Genomic DNA, 22,481 nt, shown 5'->3' on the forward strand with positions numbered 1-22,481 from the left:
TGCTGCATTTCAGGAAGGAGAGAATTTTCTTTTAGTTTAGTTATTTTCTTTGAGGGATTTAAACAATCCTACAGTAAATGTACATACACAAGACAGTGTATTCCCTCGATACTTTTAGTAGAATAGCCTGACCAGAGCTACCGTGCTGTGACTAGAACAGTTGAGGCCTTTTCTGGTTCCTCCAGTGCGCTGTAGGAATATGATTACATTCTATGATGTGAGGAAGGTAGACAGTACAACTAGATAACACTAGTAATAATAATTTTTTTTTCAGGCTTCAGGAATTGTGTGATTGCCCCTTTTATTTTGATGGCCCCAGGAGGAGCATAAAAGACCAGAAGTCAATGAACCATCTTTTTCCTTTGCCTTCTTAAAGAGTTGACTGAAAAAGCCCTACTGAGCAACGCTTTTTAAATTTCAGTCAACTTCACAAGGAAAGCAAGTGACTGGACACCGTCAGGAAACAACCTGTCTGCTTCCCTGCCATCTAGTGAGATGGGACAGGTGGACGGCCCAACCCGGTATACACAACACTATTATTCCAAGAGAGTCTTGGTTACTGAAAAAGGAATCTGAGGGGCAACTGTCATGAGTACTAAGCCAGAAATGAATAGCTTAGAAAGATAAGTAGGGAACAGTTTCCTGCTTGTTTGCTTGCTTTCTTTCTTTTCTTTCTTTCTTTCTTTCTTTCTTTCTTTCTTTCCTTATCTAGTTTCCTGCTTTCTTGATTTCTAGATCACTGCTACCTAGGAGTTCATCTAAAAGTGAGGAGGCAAGCATTGAAATGATAGGGATTATTTCACCAGGAAAAAAAAAAAAGTCTGAAAACTAGAAATATTACTAGCGCTTTACTAACATGAGTAACTGATAAAACACTGGTTTGAATGAGTTTCAAAATCGACTTACATAAAGGAAGATTAGTTCATTTCACACAGTTACTCAAATAAGCTTAAAATATGTCCCTAGTAAATGTCCTTATTTATTATTGGCTGGAAATGATTCATGATCGATCTATTAGTTTTCTAGATCTCTGCTAACAAAGTTGCACAAACCGGGTGCCTTAAAACAACAGAAATCCACCCTCTCACAGTTTTGGAGGCTCCGAGTCCAGCATCAAGGTGTCAGAAGGGTAGGTCCTCTGGAGGCCCTGACGAGAATCTTTTCCATGTCTCTCTCTTAGCTTCTGGTTGCTGCTGGCAATCCTTGCTGTTCCTCGTCTTGTCCATGCATCACCTCAGTCTCTGCTTCCATCTCCATATGGCATTCTTCTGTGGGTCTCTCTATGTCCACATTTCCCTCTTCCTTCATCTTCCGTGGACAACAGTCATTGGATTGGAGCCAACCCCCTTCCAGTGTGATCTCATCCTACCAGTTACATATACTAAGTCCCCGTTTCTAAGTAAGGTCACCGTCTGAGGATCCAGGTGGACGGTTCTGGAGGAACACTATCAACCCAGTAACATCAGTATGTTAAGCCATCAGCTCCAATCCCCCTTGCAAGTGAGTTGTTTGCATTTGTAAAGACAGCTATTGGGCACCTGGGTGGCTCAGTGGTTGAGCGCCTGCCTTCGCTCAGGGCGTGACCCTGGGGTCCCGGGATCGAGTCCCATGTTGGGCTCCCGGCATGGAGCCTACTTCTCCCTCTGCCTGTGTCTCTGCCTCTGCCTCTCTCTCTCTGTGTCTCTCATGGATAAATAAATCTTAAAAAGAAAGACAGCTGTTATATATGAAATTGTTTAAGAGATAAAAATTGCCCTAGCTACATGTTTTATTACTAATTTCTTAGTGACTAATATTGATATGCAAATATAAACTTTACTTCATTCCATCTTTTAACTATCATATATTCAAAATGTATTAAATGAAACAAATGATTTTATGATTACAATTATACTTAGGATTCACTAGTATAGCCATCATTTGCATAATGACCTGAAATTTTTTTGGAGGATAATAATCTGGCAAAAAAGGAAATGCAGTAAAAGTATGCTAATATCCAAAGTGATTCTCTTCAATTAAACAGCTCATGAACATGATTTGTTCATACCATTATACGTGCCTATCATAAAGTGTTCTACCAAAATGTTTCCTTGATTCTTAACTATTTGCAATAGTTATGGCGGCTGGAGAAATGAGCCATAAGCCATGGCCAAAAGGTAACACATCGGGTTCTCCTGTTAGCTCCCTGTCCTCTACTGTCCTCGGGCCACCTTATTTTAAAATTGCAGTTATCTTTCATCCTGAAAGATGTCCATCAGAGTATTTTTCCAGGGGCGCCTGGGGGGCTCAGTGGTTGAGCGTCTGCCTTTGGCCCAGGGCATGACCCTGGAGACCCGGGATCGAGTCCCACGTCAGGCTCCCTGCATGGAGCCTGCTTCTCCCTCTGCCTGGGTCTCTGCCTCTCTCTCTCTCTTTCTCTCTGTGTCTCATGAATACATAAATAAAATCTTTTAAAGAGCATTTTTCTAGACAAAAAAGATAAGAAAAATCACCACCTCAGATTAGTATTGACTTTTCCTTTCAAACAAAAGCCACTCCAGTCAGCGAACCCTGAAATCATCCTCAGACTCTACTCGGACAACAGTGCCTATTTGGGAACCCAAGAAAGGAGAAGTGCTCTCCCAAGCATTGCTCCTAAAGGGAGTGTTCTGGGATGTGTGTCTATCCTTATGATGTGTAATTATAGGAAGGAAAATCACATTATAGACAAGAGGAATAAAACGGACCTCTGATATTAACACAAGGAACTTGGGATGTAGGGATGAGCTATTTCCGGGACCGCAGGAGACATATAAAGAGATGCTTTTGAATTTTATGAGCTTCATTTCTTGGGAGCATCTCTCTTTAATTACATGGCTTCCATCACTGTTTTCTTGCCTCCCTACTTGAGGAACATTTCTTACAGACTCTGTTTACAGTAAAAAAAAAAAAAATCAACATTTGGTAAAAACATTAAGAATTTTTCTCTCCTCATAACTGTGGGGTGTCGCTGTTCACATATGACAACTGAATAAACAAGAATGCGGAGGAGTGAAATTACTCTTCACTCAAGATCACAGGATTGGTATAGTTGAAGAATAAGGTCAATGAACTCTCGTTTCTGGTTCACTTTTCGCATCTCTGGGTAAAGTTCATTCTGTCAAGTATCTGGAAAGCTTAAGGAGCTGTTTTTGTGATAGCAAAGAAATTTGTGTAGTAAGGTAAGGAGGTTCGAGGTCAACTTGTTAAGTTTAAGTGGCCAAGGAGAAGCGTCTTCCAACTTCCCAAACAGGTTGTGTGATCTGGGTCGGATAACCGGTGAGTGAAACGTCTCTGTTTCTGCATCTTCTGGTTTGGAGCCTTGCAAACTGCACTTAGTTAACTAGCTCCCTACTCTTGTTTTCAAAGTACTTGAGCTATCATTTCTTATCAGCTAAATGTAAAACAGTCGGAATATGTACATAATAAATTAGTTTAGGTTGAAATAACTGGTCATGGATCGAGATTAATGGAAGTACTTAGTTTTGCATCACCCTGGCAAAGCCGCGGGGAGTATCACAGTTCAACCCAGCCAGAGAAGAGGCTGTGAGCCAAGCGGGATAATGAGCATGAGTTGTCTCTCACGAAATGAAAGTGTCTGTCGTAATTATGACCTCGAGTCTTCTTGCACCCCAAACTGTTGCAAAATCTCTTTACCCAGCTTCCTCGGAGTGAGAGACACAGTCTCCTCATAGTTCTCAGGTAAGAGCTCTTAAATGGGGTAACATGAGTAAAGCACCTTAAATAGTTTCTGGCATTTAGTGGGGGCAAAATAAACTTGCATTTTCCTTTATCATTGCTGATGAGGCTTTAAAGCAGGTAACAACAACAACAACAACAACAACAACTGACTTCTCATGATGACTGCAGAAAAAATAATAGTGGCTATGCAAACTTTGAATTCATTTTTAGGGTATTTTTAGCCTTTCTAGTAAGCATGTTTTGCTAAATTGGTTGGTTTTACTGTGCTTTTTATATTACTCAGCTAAGATGACATGAAATAAGTCATCCTCTGAGTTAGTATTTTCCACCTTTTAGACACCAATCTGGGTAAAATTGAAATTTGTTATGCATTTACCTAAGAAAACTATATGAAAGAACTTTCCGGAAAGGCTAGGGCAGGAAACCAAGAGCCCAAGCCCTCAGAGTGTTTTGCTCAAGGTGCTGCCCGCTGGATTTAGTATTTGTCTCCGCGGGGGCATTGCCCTTGTGAGAGTGTCTGACGTCTTTTCCCCTTCTGATCTGCCTGACATTTTCAGTTATTCTGCGTGTCCTTGCTCCTGGGGAATTTCCCAGTTGTTCGATCACTTTCCCTGACTTTCTTTCTGCTCCTCTTCCTGGCAAATAACTCTATTCTTTCTCCAGCCTTTGAGTGGCTGCATTTGCTGGGAATTTGCTGGTTTTGTTTCTGATTCAGGTTTACTCTGATGTCATACTTAGTGATTTCTAGATTCTGAAATCCGGTCTTCCCCCATCCCTAACTCCCATGGGCTTTGTGGTCTTATCAGGATGCTGCACATGGTGAGTGTTCAATAAACAGATGTAGATTTGATTTCCTGACACTTCGGATCCTTGACTCTTATTGTTGCTTCCTGGATTTGACAGGTTGTATTTATGTAATTAGTAATGAACTCACAGAAAGGAGACAGGAAGATTTTACTTGGTGCTTCACTGGTATCAGACTCAGCCTATTTATTGACAATTATTCAGTGGGGCCATCCCCAGCCCTGGTTTGGAGCCTGTAGGTTGTACACACAGCATGGGGTAATATTTTAGCCAGAGAATGGAAAATCCAGTCAGTCTGTCAATGGATTGTTATATCTCAGAAGCAAAATATCCTGGGAGTTTCCGATATATGGATGCTTTGATGATGAGCTTTAGACACAATCTAGATTGTTAAACATGTGGAAACATTAAGCTAGTAGATATTTTATCTACCATGGTTATTATCCAGTGACATAAACTAGTAAAGAACCTCAGTAGAGGGAGTTACATACAGGAAACAGGAATAATAACTTAAGATAAACAATAAAGATATACATTAAAATATTCATTTATCTGAAATGAAATAATTGTGGTAGTTTTTTTCTATTAAAATATTTTTATTGTATTTTATTTTTTATTAAAAAATTTTTAAAAATATTTTATTTATTTATTCATGACAGACACAGGGAGAGAGGGAGAGAGGCAGAGAGACAGGCAGAGGGAGAAGCAGGTTCCCCGCAGGAAGCCTGACGTGGGATTCGATTCTGGAACTCCAGGATGAAGCCCTGAGCCAAAGGCAGATGCTCAACCGCTGAGTCACCCAGGCATCCCTAAAAATATTTTTAAAGTTATGAAAACCCCATCTCTAGTTAGCTGGAATTATATTTATAATAATAACTTCAAATGATTTTTACTCAGTCATATAAACAAATGAAAAACATTGTACTTACTCTAGGCAAAGCTGATTATTTTTGAAAACAGAACTATTTAGAAAGAATTCACTCTGGAGTGTGCATTCTTAGATTGCTAATGGAAACTTGACTGTCACGAATGAAACAAACACATGTATAAAAGATAGCTTTTCTTCACAAGTTTTATTTTAACTTTAATAGAGTCTTGAGATGCTATTAATGCCTAAGCAGGTTTGGAATTTCAACAATAAAGGGATCCTCTCTTGCTGCAGCACTTGTGTGTTTTTAATTCCAAGACTTCTGTTATGGCATTCACAGACTGATTAAAGACATTAGTTTTTTTTCATTTTTCTGCTAATCTTTTAAGCCACAACTCGAACGATCAACAGAGATGGTAAACATAAATATTTAATATGCAGAATTTTATGTACTCATTTGTATTTATCTAGCGCTTTAAATTTCCAACTCACTTGCATGTGGTTAGTCACGCCTCCAGCCTCCCTGGGCCCTTCTGAGCTTTGTTCCTGTCGAGGAGGCGGGAACTAGCATTGAGATAGCAGGTTGGGGCACCAGCCACTTGGATTTTCTTCCTTTCTCCTTCCTCTGGAAGTTTAATAGGAGACAAATCTAACTTATTTTGCTTATTTGAAAGAATCTCCTAATCCCTATGCTGGATTTAGGTTATTGTCAACTGAGGGCAGAGGGAGGAAATACATGATTAGTGGGTGATTTGTTAGGGCTGACTTATCTGCGGGAGAAGTGTCACAGCCTAACATGTCCTCCAACTGTCCTCTGTTGCTGCCCACTGGGCTCTCACTCACCACCCCCCCTCCGCGGTCTCACCCCCTTCAAATCCTTCTCCATGCTCTAACACACAGCTCCTGAACAGATCTCTCCTAAAAAGCAAACCCAATATTTACTCGCGTGTTAGAGATCTTTTAAATACTCTTGGTAGCTCACAGGAGGGAGGTCAAACATCCAAACCTCTCCCTGAGCCACCGGGGCCTCCATCCTCATTCAGTTCATGCTGTGGTTGTGAAGCGCCTGCGGGACTATTTCATAGCCCCACACTCTTGCTATCTGTTCCTGTTTCCTATAACATCTTCCCAGAACATTTGTGAAGCTACACACTCCTGCTCCAGGCTTCCAAGCCGGACTCTGGGCTTCCCTCTGGTTGGCAGGACAAGTATGACTGACAGTCTTGGCTTAGACCGGGTTTGATTTTGCAATCTGCCCTTTACTATCTGGGTAACCTGCACATCTCAGGGCATCTCATCTCTCATCATAAAGTGGGATATTCATAACCATAGTAGTTCTTACCCTGTATGCGACTCAGTGAGGTCATATTTATACAAATTACTTTAGCATGATGTCCTGCACATTATACGTAGATAATAAATGTTACAGTTACAATGGTCATATTTTAATATTATTTATACAATTAACAGTAATTATCACTGTTATAGCATCTTCTGCATTACTGTGTCATTATTTTTCCCCTGTGTCTGTCTCCCTACCAGGTTACCTGCTCCTCTAAGGCCGCGGTCAGCTCTGAAGCCTCAGGGCTGTACATTGGCCTTACTTCATAATAAGAAGTCAACAAATGTGAGATACTTACCAGAGTCCCAACTTAATGTCTAAATTGGTATGAAGGTGCCACACTCTGGATTTTGTAGAATGGCTAAGTGAAGTTTTTCTTCACGGACTGGAGGGCAAGAGGATATGTGCGTGTCCGTTTCCTGTTCCTTGTTTGCAGCAGAGCTGAGTATTTCTGAGGCTCCTGGCCTATTCTCTGTTCTTTTGCAAGGACCGAATGAGACTCAGGTTCTTTATATTCTTCAGCATCTCAAGGGCCCTTGAACACTTAGCTCCTAAGTTTAGAATTCAATGATACAATTATTCTATTGTGTGCAGAGTTGATGGTGTTATTTATTTTATGTTTTTGTTTAACCCTGAAAGCACAATGGCCATATTCTCAGAGTAAACAGATTTCTTTAAATCTAACTTTTAGTAGCTTGTCTATAATAGCACCAGGTTCCTGTAGCCCAGTTAGAAGTGGTCTTGAGGGACAAATTATTTCTCCTTATAATCTTGGTGGGACTTGTTGGTTCTGTTGGCACAAGCACAGGCTTTTAAATTGAAAACCAAGATTACTTACTAAATATAGATGGAGATTTATTATAAAAGTCTAGTATCTGTTATCTTGACTTCTGGGAGATGGGTATATTGTTGGGTATCGCTAATATACTCAGTGTCTCTCCTTCAGTTCTCTCTTCTCATTGCTTAGTGCTTCATTTCTCTTCCTTTCCTCCAGAAGAGCATTCAGGATGCAATATCAGAATGCACAACCTTTTGATGCATACTTATAGAATTTAATTTTTCATATGGTGAATAATTAATTATAAAAGGTTTACCCTTCTCATTTGATGCCAAGTCTGAAGTATCTATATGCTTCGAAGTTACTTAGAGAGGATGTTTATTGGAAAACAGAAATATTTATTATCTTATTATTCTTACTTTAGCTTTTTCTCTAGCTCATCTCATGCATTCCTCTGTTCAAGACTCACAGGGACTTCAGAAAGAAGAGTGGAATATAGAAAGTTGCTCCCCCAGAGAATTTATTCATACTGAATAGCCTCAGTGAATGGCACATATTTGGAATACATACGTAGATGCACGCCTACGTCCATAATTCATACAAGCATGCATGCATGTGTGTGAAACATAGCAGGGCATCCAGACCACGCCCAATACTTTAAAGTCAAGAAGAACCTCCCACAGAGAATCTAGGGAAATGGCAGGAGAGGAAGACATTTTTCCCCTCTCTCCGTGGTCTCCTCATGTTTGTAGCTGACCGTGGTGCTGACGCTCCGCAGAGAGTTAGAGCAGGAACTTTGGAATTGGTTGCTAGGCCTCCAGAACCTCTTTCTTGCCATTTACTGAGAATATCCTGCTGAACAGGTTAGTTCAGTCTTATCAGTTGACCTGACACATGGGATGGTTGTGAGTAATATTTCAGAAGTTGTTATTCTATGCAGTCCCTGAAATTTGGTTCAAGATTTAAGAGTTCTAGGAAAGGTCTTATTTTAATCAACTCCATCTCACTTACATGGATTGATTTTAAAAGGTAGGAGGAGGACTTATTTGTGCTATAGAGAGAGAATGACTTGTCCTGATCCTTTGTTTCAACACGGTTTCTCACCATAATTAAAAGCAAAATAGCCTCATTGACTGCTGTCTTCAAAATAGGAGTGGCTGGGATATTACTGACCCATCTTGAGATCACGATTTTGCTGGGCTTGCCACCTCTCTAGAGCTGAACATTAGAACACTGACTCATTTAGCTTGCTATGATCTCAGAATTTCATCTAAATAGGAAGGATGTAAAATAAATAAATAAATAATAAATAAATAAATAAATAAATAAATAAATAAATAAATAAATAAATAAGAAGGATGTTTGAAAGCTGTAGTCTCAATTCTTGACTGGATTCCTACATTACGCCTTAGCCCTTGGTCTTGTGTATGTGAAAAGAGGGTCCATCTCTCCCAAAGTTATGTTTGTAGTGGAGCTTTTTATTGAAACATTTTTCTTTAAAGAAGAAAGAATCTGTTATTGGCTAAACTTTTTTTTCTTGTTTATGCTGACTAAACTTAGAAATATTCTGAATTGACACTTTTTTTTGTGGCTAGGTCTTGTGGACAGCATAGGTTTATTTCTAATTTGCTCACCTCAAGTGGTACCAAAACATAACACCTAAACTTAAATATACTCAATTTATTTTTTTCCAAGGAACAAGGTCACAATATTAATTTTGAAATTCCCCATACAGGTTGTGAAAAAACCTATCAAATGTGTGCCATGTAGCAGTTCAATCAATGTCATGCCCCATGTCCCACTTTTCTCTTGGGGAGTGTCTTCATTTATAGTGAATTGCTCTCAATTTCAAGGCCTAAGGAAAGGGCCATATTCTTAGAGAGTAAATCATGGTCTAGTCAAACTATCTCTATCAAAATAAATTTTGGGGACAGCTGGCAATTTATATTAATTCAACTTTATAAACATATATTAAAGCACTGTATTTTTATCTTCTTAAAAATAGTGGAGGTAAACATGGCATATATATTACATGACCTTACTGAAGAAACAGATGGGATTTATTTATTAGTGGATTGTAAAAAAAAGAAAATCTTCACTCATCTCTTTGGAAATGAAAATTCAGCCCTGGATTCTAAATGAAAATATTAACACAATATGATATTCATTAGGATTTTTATAAATTTTGAAACTACATAGATTCTATGTAACTTTCTTATTATACATATGGAAAATTGAGAAAACAAGCAAAACTTAAGACTACATTAATGTAATTAATGATAAAACTGTTTTAATACATAAGATATTCATATATTAAAGTAAAGTAGACGTGGCTATATAGGTAACTCTTCACTGGCACTAGCAATATGTTTTGAAGTAATATTAAAGATAAGACTTCTATGGTTAAGCCAAACATCATAAAATGTCATACAAGTTATTTTTTATTATAAACATTTTAACATCACAAGATTATACCACAAGTTCTTTTTCTATTTCTCATTTCTATTCCTTTCCTAGTCTGAACATCTCCTTTCTTATTTTTCATTACTTCTATGTAAGAGACTTTCAGACTATTCATTCTTAGCAGATAGAACCTAACAAGAAAAAAAGTTATGAATCAAATGCATAATGACCTCAGGCTGAAACCTGTCTTGCATTACTGTCTTTTGAGGGAGGACAAATCCAAGCATCTTAACTAGATTTATAGATTTCTGTTGATTCACTGGAGGAATGTTTTAGAATGTCTGAGTATGGCAGTTTTGTGATAGCCAGTACAAGTTATGGCCTGTCACATTTTGTACTTTAAATATACTCCAATTACTCTTGTGGTGTGTGTATCAAGAGTAAATGTTTTGATACTTGATATTAGTATGAAAGAGTGCAGGTATGTGCACTGCTTCTCTAGTGCCTAGATTGGAGTATCTAATTTCTTCCAGTCTCCAGAGTCCTCAACAGCCTATAACAAGAAGTCCTAATGTTTATACCCTACATGATGTGGTGGGTCCACAGAAGACACTCTCAGATACTTGAAGGGCCTATGATCTACTTGGGGAAATATGCTAGGTTATTTGGGTGCTAGAAACAGAGATTCATTCAGGTTACCTTTAATAGTAAAATGATGGTTACTTTGCACATGATAATGAGGACAATGTAGTCTAACGGGAATCCAGAAATAGGTCAGAGATCATAGAGACAGGAAAGTAGTTTAAAATCTAGGCAAATCCAGGTAAGCTGTAGCCCTTATCAGTAGATCTTCCATCCCCTGCTGCAGAAATATACACTCTTCCTTTCTGCTTCTGCTCTAATCACTTTCCTCACTTTCTGTTATGAATATCTTTTATCAATCTCAGGTTCAACTTATTTTTAACATAATTATAACCATATTCTTACTTGTGGCCCATTTTGACCTCTCCCCCTTCATGACCTCCACTCATGAGCATATTTTCAATAGTGCATGTTTAGATTCCTAAAGGAGAAATACGATAAGTTATCTAATTGCTGTCATGCACATTTGGTTAGTGCTTTAGTGCTGGCCAACCTGTAAGTTTGCTTTCCTTTGGTCAGTTGCTATTTCTTGGTCCATTTCTTAAGAAGCAGGATGTGTACAGAAGGTGGCTTCATGGAGGTGATGAACTATATGAAGTTTCACCCTCATCCTGCCTTGAGTTCTTATGTACAGGGAAAATGTTCTTAGAAAAGGACAGTGGAAGTGAGTCATGACTATGCTGTCCAGTATAGGGGGGTATGCACAAGGCTCAGATAGTTAAAATTGTGTTTTCTATGTAAGTTAGGTGACCAAAAACTAAACAAACAAACAAAACCAAACAACCCTCCCCCCCAAAAAAAATAACTTTGGCAAATGAAGATTAATTAATGGCTTCAATGATCCAGAGCCTCACTGAAGACAACCAAATAAGGGGATCAAAGGCTTAGAACAATAAATTTTAGAATGAAAAAGGACCTTAGTAGTTATCATGGTAAACTACCCAATATATGAAAGCCAAGGTTACACTGAGGTAGATATTAGAATATAGGTCTACTGACAGCAAGACCATTGCTCGTTTCACTCTAGCCACTGTCAACTTATGCAGACTTATGAAAAAGGAAAGTATTTGCAAAATAACAATTTCCAAAGGAAACATGCCTTGCTTCATGGTTTAAAGTCCTTCATATTACATATCTGTTTCTGGATGACTCCTTTTACAGTAAGGCCAACAAGAAAAAAAGGTTTAGGAACTAGTAAAATCTACAATTTGATTAGTAACAGCCACAAATCACTATATTTATGATTGGAATTCATCCTTGAAGATATCAGTCTTTTATTAAATCAGAAATGAAACTTTTAGTTTCCATTCAAGATGCCCGATTGATTTCTCATATTTAACACTTTCTTTTCCTAAGAAATCATAAAAATGATAAAAGATATTTTAGAAGACATACAACCTACAAAAATGTGCATGTAAGCAATCAGCAGGTGACAAATTTAAATACATTTCTGAAGTAAAAAAGTGATTGAAAAGTGCAGACAAATGGGAGTATGAGGAAGTCACAGCCTAGAATATGTTCAGGGGTATGTTGATTAACAAGGGCCTGAGCTGCCTGGTGGAGTCTAAGATCCCTGAATTTGGGAGAGGGGATACCAGGGAGGTGGAAAACAGAGAGATTAAAGTCCAAATGAAGAACAACTATCTTCCCAACCCTCCCTCTAGTAAACGAAGGACAAAACCCTTTTCATTTTGTCTATATAGGATTCCATCAGCATGGAGCGCATATGGCCCAGTGCCTCACAAGCTCATCTGAAGCAAGGCCTGCCATCCACAAGCCCCTTCTCCACAGACAGAGCTTGCATAAGTATTACTTAAATACAATATGAGTATGAGTGAGCCTGAAAGAAGAAATATTGAAATTAGAGAACAAATTGCAGGAGAAATGAAATCCACAACCTATTGCATGTTTTTTCTCCATGAACCCTGCAAGGCACTCATGGCAAAGATTTGGAGAAGCTCGAGAAGTCTCTCTCAGAGGGAAAAACTGGACGGGGAAGAGTGCCACCATGGAAGGGGCGTTAAACTGCATCAGGACCTTTTTCCTCTGTCTCCTCTTTGAACAGGAGTCTTAATCTGTGGGGAGATTTGCTTTTAGAACAACTAGTGAAAACAGATTGGAGAACAGAACCAAAGAAATTTATCCATGGTTGAGAAGCAGGGAAGTACTAGAGTTACCAAGAGGACCAACTTATTGAGCTGAAAGATATGGTATCTGGATAAGATTTTTAAAAACCAGTTGGGCAAAAATTTAAGAAGAAATGAGGTATTTGCGTCATCTCAAAGTATCTTCACTAAATCTTATTTATCAAGGGGGACAAAAATAACTTTATAATGAAAAAACATGGCAGACCTTACTTTAACCAAATGACCAAATTTAACACCACCAGTAATAATAATGCATATTTACATCATGTATTCCCTGAAATTGTGCACTGAGGAGGGCATATCACCTCTATGATATTCATCTCAAAAATCCATAACCGCATTCTAATTATAAAGATCTAAAAATCAAGAAACTTTCTACAAGATACCTGCAAATGCTTTTAAAATGTGTCAAAGTCATAAAAGACAAGGTAAGTCTCAGGAACTATTACAGATTGAAGGAAAACTATGACAGATAAAGACTATGCAGGATCCTGGTTTGGATTGTGAAACAGAAAAAGGACACTTTGAGGAAAACTGGTGAAACCCAAATAAAGTCTCCAGTTTATTTAGTACATAATATTATACCAACATTAATTTCTTAATTTTGATCATGGCACCATGCTAACATTAGGAGATTCCGGGTGAAGGATATATGGGTACTCTGTATTATTTTTAGAGCTCTTCTCTAAATTTAAAATATCTAAATCTAAAATATTTCAAAATCAGAAGCTAATTCTATGTCAATTATACCTCAAAAGAACTGTCAAAAATGTTAGAATTTGAAGAGGACTCTAAAGTATCTAGGATATAATGAGATGAGTTAATACAAGTACCAAGAAAATCAGCAGAAGATCAGATATTTGGAGAGAGTGGCCGAGTAATATAAAAAGGCGATTCTATAGAAAATATATAATGATTGAGAGGTTAGAAAACTATTTTGGATATGGTACGGTCATTAAAAATGGATAATCAATTTAAATATCATGATAAAAACTTCCTGTTTGTGGGGCACGGGAGTCAGAGTAGGCAATGTAACTCTGGCACTCTTCTTAAATAGGGGAATGAACCTAAGTGCTCATCAACCATCTACATCTACCTGACCCTTGCAGGTGTCCTCACCTTACCAAATGTGAAGTCAAGAGATACTGGATATAGTTCTTGAAATAAGAAATGTAGGATTAAGGATCTTGTTTGAATTTGTATAGTTGACCAATCAGAGTAGAGATTAAACAGTTTTAGCAGAAGGAGCAGATGAGCATGTAGAAGGGACATCATCCTTCCCTTCATATTAGGAAGTCAATAGCTAACACATAGAGTCGATTGCCTCGTAACATTTAAATGCGGCAACACTATTTGGAAAAGTTAGCCACCCAAAGAACTAATAAAGTATTTAAAAAAATTGATGGGGGTCATGGATTGGATTGGAGAGGAGAGTTTTACTGGGACAGGGGCTTATCATTACTTCTTCATTATAAACTTCTCTATGACCTTTACCCACATATTTGTATATATTACTTGTTTTTGATTGAACTGTCAATATAGCTAATAATCTGTTGGAGCCATAAAACTATGACCAACACAAATATGTGTATATATATTTTTTCTTTTCTTTCTTTTGTATGTTTATGTGTGTATACCCACATATATACACATACATTCACTTACATATATACACACTTACATGGAAGAGAGTCTTATACATTCCATATTTAAGTTATCAAATGTAAATTTACATTACATGATTGATTTCCAGCATTCAAGAGGCAGCTATCTTCAAGGTAATTGTTTAGGCAATGACATTTTTTCTAAACTGAAGGGAATAAATGGTAGCCCATTTTCTTAAATTGAAAATCACCCAGCGATGCCTGGATGGCTCAGTGGTTGAGCGTCTGCCTCCGGCCCAGGGAATGATCCCGGGGTCCTGGGATCAATTCCCACATTGAGCTCCCTGCAGGGAGCCTGCTTCTCCTTCTGCCTGTGTCTCTCTCTGTGTGTGTCTCTCATCAATCAATAAATAAAATCTTTAAAAAAAATCATATCACCCATCTTCCATGTCTACAGTTTATGAACACAACTAACAAGTTCATTTATTTAAAAGTCACTTGAAAATCACTTGTTTTAGTGAAATCCTTTAAGTTTTTAATTGAAAATAATCCAGATGAGCGATTCTTTTAGGAGTAGGTGTCTTGTGAGTAAATGTTTGGGATAATTTGACTTGATGGCTGATAGTATATTATAAACTCATATTAACCATCTTAACAATGTTGAGTGGATCGAATCTTTTGAAGAAGTTAATTTATATCCTAGTGTGAATAAGTGAAAAAGAAAGAAGTTCATATAATTGTTGTCTTAAGTAGGTTCAGGTCAAATGCTTATTCACGTCCTTTGGTGGCTCAGCAAATGACATTCTTAGGAGAGAAGTCACTGATGTTCAGAATTTAACCTGGATGGTACTTGACAGGATCGTACTGTGGACAGAAGGTCCTGACAAACATTTTAGTTAACAGTAAGGAAAGAAGAATTTGGCACTAAAACCAAATCTCATTTAAGTCCTCAGGGTAATATGGCTGCCCGTATTAAACAGATAAGCATAGTTCACTGACTCTGATCCAACGTGTGAGGCCCAGCTGCTGCTGTCTCTGGTATTTATTTAGAGGGACTCTTGTCCAGCTGTCCACATTTTCCTGGCTATTGGACCATTCATTAAGCTTCTGGTAGAAACCCTGTACTCCCTTGCTCTGATGGTCTGTTCTGGATACACTTCTCAAGTGATGACCCTAAACAGTCCCTCTCAGAAATGGTCTGGTGAATCCCACTCTGGCTTCACTCAGCATTGCTGTGGGTCAGAGACCTTTCCCAACCACCAGCCTTTCACTGAAAGAGGAAATGGCAACACTGCCCACGCCTTGGAAGCATTTGTGGATGTGCTCAACCACTCCCAACCATCCATATGCTTCTGGCCTCACTTTCCCCCTTTCTCTCCTTTCAAAGGGGAACAATAGTGGGGGCTTTGAGGTCAGTATTTTCAAATCCCAACTCCACTCTTTACTAGCCACGTGCCTTTAGAAGCACCCGTGCCTTTAGAAAGTTTCGCATTTCAAAGGCCCAGTTCCCTCATCTATAGCTTGTGAATAACAGTTGCATTTCCCCAAGAGATTCTTGAGATTTTCCAGTCAATGCAGTTGGTTAGTACATAGCTGGCTCTCCATGAAGGTTATTTATTATTATTTTGCCTTTTTTTCTTTCTGCTGCTGCAAAAATTACTTGGCAGCATGTGGTGTGAAGGCAATTGATAAATAAGTCTAAGAGAGAGCACTGGCGATTTAAGCCTGAAAATCTTGTTCGGAATGAATCACTGGGATTAAACAGGTTGTTGGTCTACTTTGCAATTAAAACAAAATGACTTTGAGATAATCTATGCTGCTTAACTCTACACTGAAATGCATATTTTTAAATGCATACTTATAAAATACCTATTATAACACGGATTATCATTTTTAGTACAATTATCTATCAAAACCCATGACGGAGGGGTAGTAATATTGCCTTGTACTTGTAATAAAAGCAGGGGGTTCTGGATTCTGTTCTGCCTCCTGAGACAAAGTTCCTTTCTATATTTTTTTGAGGGAGAACTTTCCAGTAAAGTTCAGTTCCTCATCTGCCAGTGATCCATAATAAATTGCTAATTAATATTCAATAGTGAAATTTTCTGCCTTTATGCGTATATGTATGTATGTATGTATATACTGTGATGATTACGCTGAAGCCAAATTGGTAGTAGGTTTTTTCCCTCCAAGTGAATGTTGTCAGAATGTGCTTTCAGTATTCACTCTGATGGGACTAAAATGCTGTCACAGTGCTCTTAAGATGCTGTCAATGCAATTTTATAGTAAATAACATTATAATGTCAGTGTGTGACCAAGAAGGTGACATGATGTCAAGGATATGCTCTGCATGGCTCTATCATAAAGTCAGTGGAAGATGCCTGTTTATGCAGACCTTCTTAAGGTGTCAAAATTGAGTCATGCAAATCTTATATTACTGAGAGAAGAGGAATCGAGTCAGAAAACTTTGTAAAGATTATGTAAATTCTACTGAATAAAGGTAATTTTGAGTTAATGCCAGTCAAGGTGCCTTCAGATTATAAGGCACTATCATATCTCCTGTGACAACTGTGGGGGATCTCCTCACCCCCACTGACAAAGCCTGATGTCTTCGGACTTGAGGGAGTTTTATGGAAGTAATTCTTCCACCATTATTTGCTGATAGAACAGGAAACTTCTAATTTCATGAGGAAGGTGAGGAATTGAGATTTTGGAACTGCCGAAGGCTTATCCAGGTGGTGAGGAGCAGAATCTGTATACTCATCTCACTTGTAGATTTCTTCTATTATTCTTCAAATTTATTCCTTTGGGTCAATGTTTTATTTTTTATTTTATTTGTTAAAGATTTTATCTGTTTTAGAGAGAGAGAACGAGAGAGAGAGAGCGCACATGCGTGCAAGCAAGCTCAAGTGGGAGGGGCAGAGGAAAAGGGAGAGAGAAAGAACCTCAACCAGACTCAAACAGAGCATGGAGCCAGACTTGGGGCTCAATCGCATGACCCTGAGCTCATGACCTGAGCCAAAACCAAGAGTGGAATGCTTAACCGACTGAGCCTCCCAAGCACCCCCATTTGGGTTAAGATTTTAAAATGTCATTGCTATTAGCCCATGTTTATTAGAATGTTTTTTTAAAGTATGTTCGATGGATGGTGTGCATCTGAACTTCCTGAGGTGTTGGTGGAAGAAACCAATTCCTTCCTGGACTCTCTCTCACCCATCCTGAGGCAGGGTATCTGGGGATTAATATTTTTTCCCTCCCTTTAAATGTGTCCTGAAAAGGCCTAGCCATCAAAAGGCACACCTTTCTTCTGGGCTAAGAAAAACCTAGCCATTAATCATCCTGATTCCAGGTCTGGCACTTATTTATTTCTGTGCCTGGTGTTCAGAGTGCTGTCTCTGTCTTGGACAGTGTCTGCTACTCGGTACTTTTCAAAGATCCTTTAGAAAGGGCATTAAACAGATAAAGATCTTTGTTTCTCCTTTTTTTACCAGCTCATTCATTCTCTTGCCCGGATAGACTAAGAAGCAGCACCTCTCACAGCTTGCACACATTTTGTATTTCATTCTTATAAGTGAGCAAGGTCACCATATAATTTATTGTCCCAATTGGGGCATTCCTGAGAGAGAAAGGGAGTGCTATTAATTATTATGCTAGGCTATGGGAGAAAATCAGACTCTCCCAGACAAACGTAGACATATGGTCATCTTGAGTCTACTTGCTTAAAACAGTAATACCAATTAAACTTTACCAATCAATTCTAAGATACCAATTACAGCCTCTTAATCAGTTTTTCTGACAGAGAATTATACCTTAATGCCTCTTAATCTATGAAGCCAATTATAATTCTCCTACTGTCCTCTATTTCTTCCTCAGTCTTTCCCCCACCTCCCACTCCCTTAATTAAACCTGTGGTTTTCTACGTAAGGTCTTTGGCCAGAAGCATGAGCAGTATCTGGGAACTCATCAGAAATGAACATTCTTGGGCAGCCCGGGTGGCTCAGTGGTTTAGCGCCGCCTTCGTCCCAGGGTGTGATCCTGGAGACCCGGGATCGAGTCCCACGTCGGGCTCCCTGCGTGGAGCCTGCTTCTCCCTCTGCCTGTGTCTCTGCCTCTCTCTCTCTCTCTCTCTGTGTCTTTCATGAATAACTAAATAAAATCTTAAAAAAAAAAAAAAGAAATGAACATTCTTGGCCCCATTTGTGATCTACTGATTCAAAAACTTGGGGATGTGACCCAGTAATCAGCATTTTAACAAGCCTTCCAAGTGATTCTGATGCATATAAAGTCTGAGAAGCACTGTCTTCAGCTAAGACTGTTAGAATTCTTTTTCTTCTTTTCAATTCCTTCCCTCCCCCAACTCCCAATTCCCTCTCTATTTCCCCTCTGCATGACTCAACCGGTGATGTTATAAATTCTTTTCTGCTCTGATTGGTGAAGTTGAAAGGATGAGAGGACTTGGGGGCTGATTTTTAAATGATATCTGTTTTTATTAATTTGTTACACAGTTTTAGAGTATTTAGTACATGCAGGGCATTGAGGATGGAAATGGCAATCAGATTCAGATTCTCCTCTCCTCGAGCTGTGAGCTGTCTGCTAGAGACAGAAATGGGAACTAACTAACTAATCACAAGGATGTAAGGACTGTGGAACTGGGTATGATAGGACCAAGGTTTCTTTATAGGAAAAGCTTGTAGAATTCTCACCAAAGAAGTTCACCTGGAACAGAGAGCTGGAGAGTCTGCAGACCTTGAGTCTCCCCAACCACCTTCTACTATGAGGTTGCTTGGTCTCTAATCTCTATTTATCTCTGTGAGTCTGTTCCCTCCTCTTCTCTCACTACCTTATTCTGATTCCTTCACTCACATAAGATACTTCCTTATCACCTCTCCACCCCAGGGCCTACACATCTCTTTATGATCTTCAACCAACATTTTTTTTTATGGAGAGAGAGAGAGAGAGAGAGAGAGAGAGAGAGAGAGAGAATGGATTTGATCCACCTCAGCTTTTTCTTTTTGAGAAATAACCCTCAAGTCACCAGTCATTGGCCAACCTATGGTTTGTTTCCACTTGAACCATAGCTTTTAACCTGAACAGGAAGTCGGATCTGGCAAACAATGTATTCTATGTTCCTCAACTTGTTAAAATCTCTCTTCATTTAAAACATATCATTTGATCCATAATACCAGAAATATATTCTTCATAAAAGTTAGTTTCAGGATAATTTGTAAATAGTCTCTTTCATGGTCATGCAAACTATTTTCGTTTTATTGTTCTAATATATTCTCATAATATGTTCTTATACTTAGTTATCACTATTGCATATTTCATACAAAATTTCTTTTGATTTTTAAGAAACACTTTCTCTAAATGAAAAAAAAATTTTAAAGAGAAATTGCCAAATTTAGACCTGTTTGGATTTTTTTATAGATATTCCTTACATGATCAATAGTGTAATTGCAAATTCAAAATTAATTTTATGTGAAAGACCATGATTTGTTCCTTGAAGATCTTCTGTTATTTCACTTACTTCTTATAGGTTATCTTTTTCTATGTCTAAATTAACTCTAATTCCTTTACCCTGGTAAATTAGTTGACATTTCTATCATATGTTTGAAAATTGTTCTAAGGTCAAACTTGATTTATATTTACTCAAGATTTTTCATCTTTGAGAAGATTCATAAAATTCTATGTATTATCTTTGAACTGCTCTGATGGATGTCAGAGCTGCAGCTACCATTATGACCATTTTACCTAGTAGCAAATTCAAATGATAGGTCTCCATGTGTGGCACAAAGAATGCATTTGGATTTAAGGGAAAATTCTTGCTTTCATACCTTTCCCTTTACCAATGAAACTAAAGCATTACCAAAATGGCTAAAATTAAAAAGACTCACAATACTACTTGTCGACAAAGATGTGGAGCAATAGGAAGGCTTATCGCTGGGGACACTCAGCATCCATCTAAGTCTGAAAAATGAAGAGTCAATATTCACTCATGCATGTTCCTCTAGACTTACATTTATACAACTTAAGAAGTAATATCAATTGTTTAATAATGCAAAAATTCTTCAGCAGCCATGTGCAAGTGTTCCATATATTACCCTATTTTTTTAATATCTCTGCAAACTCCATTTGGAACAAAACAAGAAGTAAAAAAAAATGGGCATTTGGCACTACTTGGAAATATTAGTTACTCAGGGAAGAATCCATTTCATTCATGCTTCCTGTGAGGAAAGAGTTGACAAGTTAACTGCTTTGTCTTTCCTCTTTCTAAGTGTCTCTACCAGTCAAATCCTCCTCAGTATTCAAATTTGTTTCTGACGCCAATATCAGCAATAGTACAATCCTTAAACCTTTACGGTGTTTGGACTCATTTACTTTTGTTTTGAAGACACTAGGTCAAGCGACATGGACAATATTCCTGGGATTTGAACAAAGTTTGTCACACCAGAGCAGAGGTATTGTTTCCTGTAAACCAGCCTGAATCCTGGAGCCTGAGTGACTAAGAATTGTAGATAATCATTGTCCAGTGTTCATGCTGGTATAAGAATAGTTCATGCTAAATATTTTAAATAGCAGCTAAAAATCCCATTATGAAAAATTCTGTGGCAATATCCAGAAACTTTATTTATATATAAGTTTTATTATACCTTTAGATCACATTGAGGATTGCTCTGCAGAAATGGCCCACCACGTGGGGCTTTGAGTAGCTAGAAAACAAGAACAAAGGCCCAGATAAAGTGTGAAAAAGCACATAGAACTGAACTTGCCACATAGTGGTTGATCGATATCTATTAAGTTAGTCTAAATCTGAACCAGTAATTTTCTACAGTAATACTTCTAATAGGGCGAGTGTTGAATTAGCTCATTGTTCTGCAATGTTGAGGCAACCGATGACGCTCAAGGAACATAAACACAAAACAAAAACAAGTAAATATCGACAACATCCACAAATGTAGCGTTCTTAGCCATTTCAAAATTATAACCCGTGGGATCATTTTCCAAACAGATTAGAATTTTCAGTGGGGAAAAATTACTAAATTGTTTACAAAAGTCGTTTTCTTGGTTGTTATGCTGATATTTATCGATGAGGAAATGTGCCAAAGGTTAGATAGAGACCAGGTTGCTCGTGGTAAAAATATTTCTCATCAAAGTTATTAAAAATTTGTTTGGCATAAATTTAGTTGGTTCTCTTACTGTTGGGGCAGAGGTCAGACTAAACCTGAGAAAAGTAGCCCTTTCGGAGTATATGAGAGCAGTTGGAATTTGCCGGAGCTGCTCCACTCTGCTGGAAAAGTCCTTTGCACGCAGGGGTAAAAGCAGCCTGGGGTTAATTTTCAGAAAGCAGATAAAAACCATGTCGGGGCCTCTGCTTTTAAATTTGATCAGCTGCAGGCTAGCTACTACCTTATCTTCTTACTGTATTAACAGTTATCAATTTCTAGTCTGAGAAGATTTTCCTGTCAAAATAAATACCCTAAATACTTAAAAATCAAAATGCAGTGAATAGATCTATGTGGCTTCGAAAATAACCCTACTGAAATGACCTCAGTCAACATTATTTAGAATATCCTTCTGTCACTTTCCTCATTTGCAAAGCGTGTATCAGGATATCAGTGATTTCTCTACAGGTGGACGTGAGAATCCGATATGTTGGAAGTGTGCCAGGCACCCAGCACATGCTCAATAAGTAATACTGTTATTAACAGATTGTTTAATTTAAAATAATTCTATACTCTTAAAGCCATACCATGCATGTTGCTTTCTTTGTTTCTTTGCATGTCTTTAAAATTTCTGAGATATGTTGGAGGGGACACACACACACACACACACACACATATATATATATTTTTTAAAGATTTTATTTATTTATTCATGAGAGACACAAAGAGAGACAGAGATACAGATAGAGGGAGAAGCAGGCTCCCTGCAGGGATGACCTGAGCCAAAGGCAGATACTCAACCTCTGGGCCACCCAGGTGTCCCGGTTATATATATATATTTATTATAATCACTGATTCACAGACAATGGTAATAAGAGGCTCAGACACACAGAAAGACAGGTTGATTAGACTAAATGTGGTAAGATGAGATGAGAAAGTAAATATCTTGATTAGGAGGAAATCAAGAAAATGGTTGGTTCTGTTTCAGGACCCATCAGTCTGGCTGATTG

The 22,481-nt window shown here is 38.1% G+C and overlaps 1 long non-coding RNA gene across 1 annotated transcript in view; it reads right to left on the minus strand.

Moving 5' to 3' along the window:
* Window positions 1-5,878: 5,878 nt before the first annotated feature.
* Window positions 5,879-22,481, minus strand: part of LOC111098703 — a 19,255-nt gene continuing 2,652 nt past the window's right edge. The window contains exons 2-5 of the long non-coding RNA XR_005369249.1: window positions 20,959-21,018; window positions 20,203-20,275; window positions 7,033-7,285; window positions 5,879-6,017 (exon numbers count right to left, since the gene is read on the minus strand). This is a non-coding gene — a long non-coding RNA (uncharacterized LOC111098703). The remainder of the gene's footprint in view (window positions 6,018-7,032; window positions 7,286-20,202; window positions 20,276-20,958; window positions 21,019-22,481) is intronic.

This window comes from Canis lupus, chromosome 14, assembly GCF_011100685.1.
Source record: "Canis lupus familiaris isolate Mischka breed German Shepherd chromosome 14, alternate assembly UU_Cfam_GSD_1.0, whole genome shotgun sequence".
In the NCBI taxonomy this organism is placed as follows: domain Eukaryota; kingdom Metazoa; phylum Chordata; class Mammalia; order Carnivora; family Canidae; genus Canis; species Canis lupus.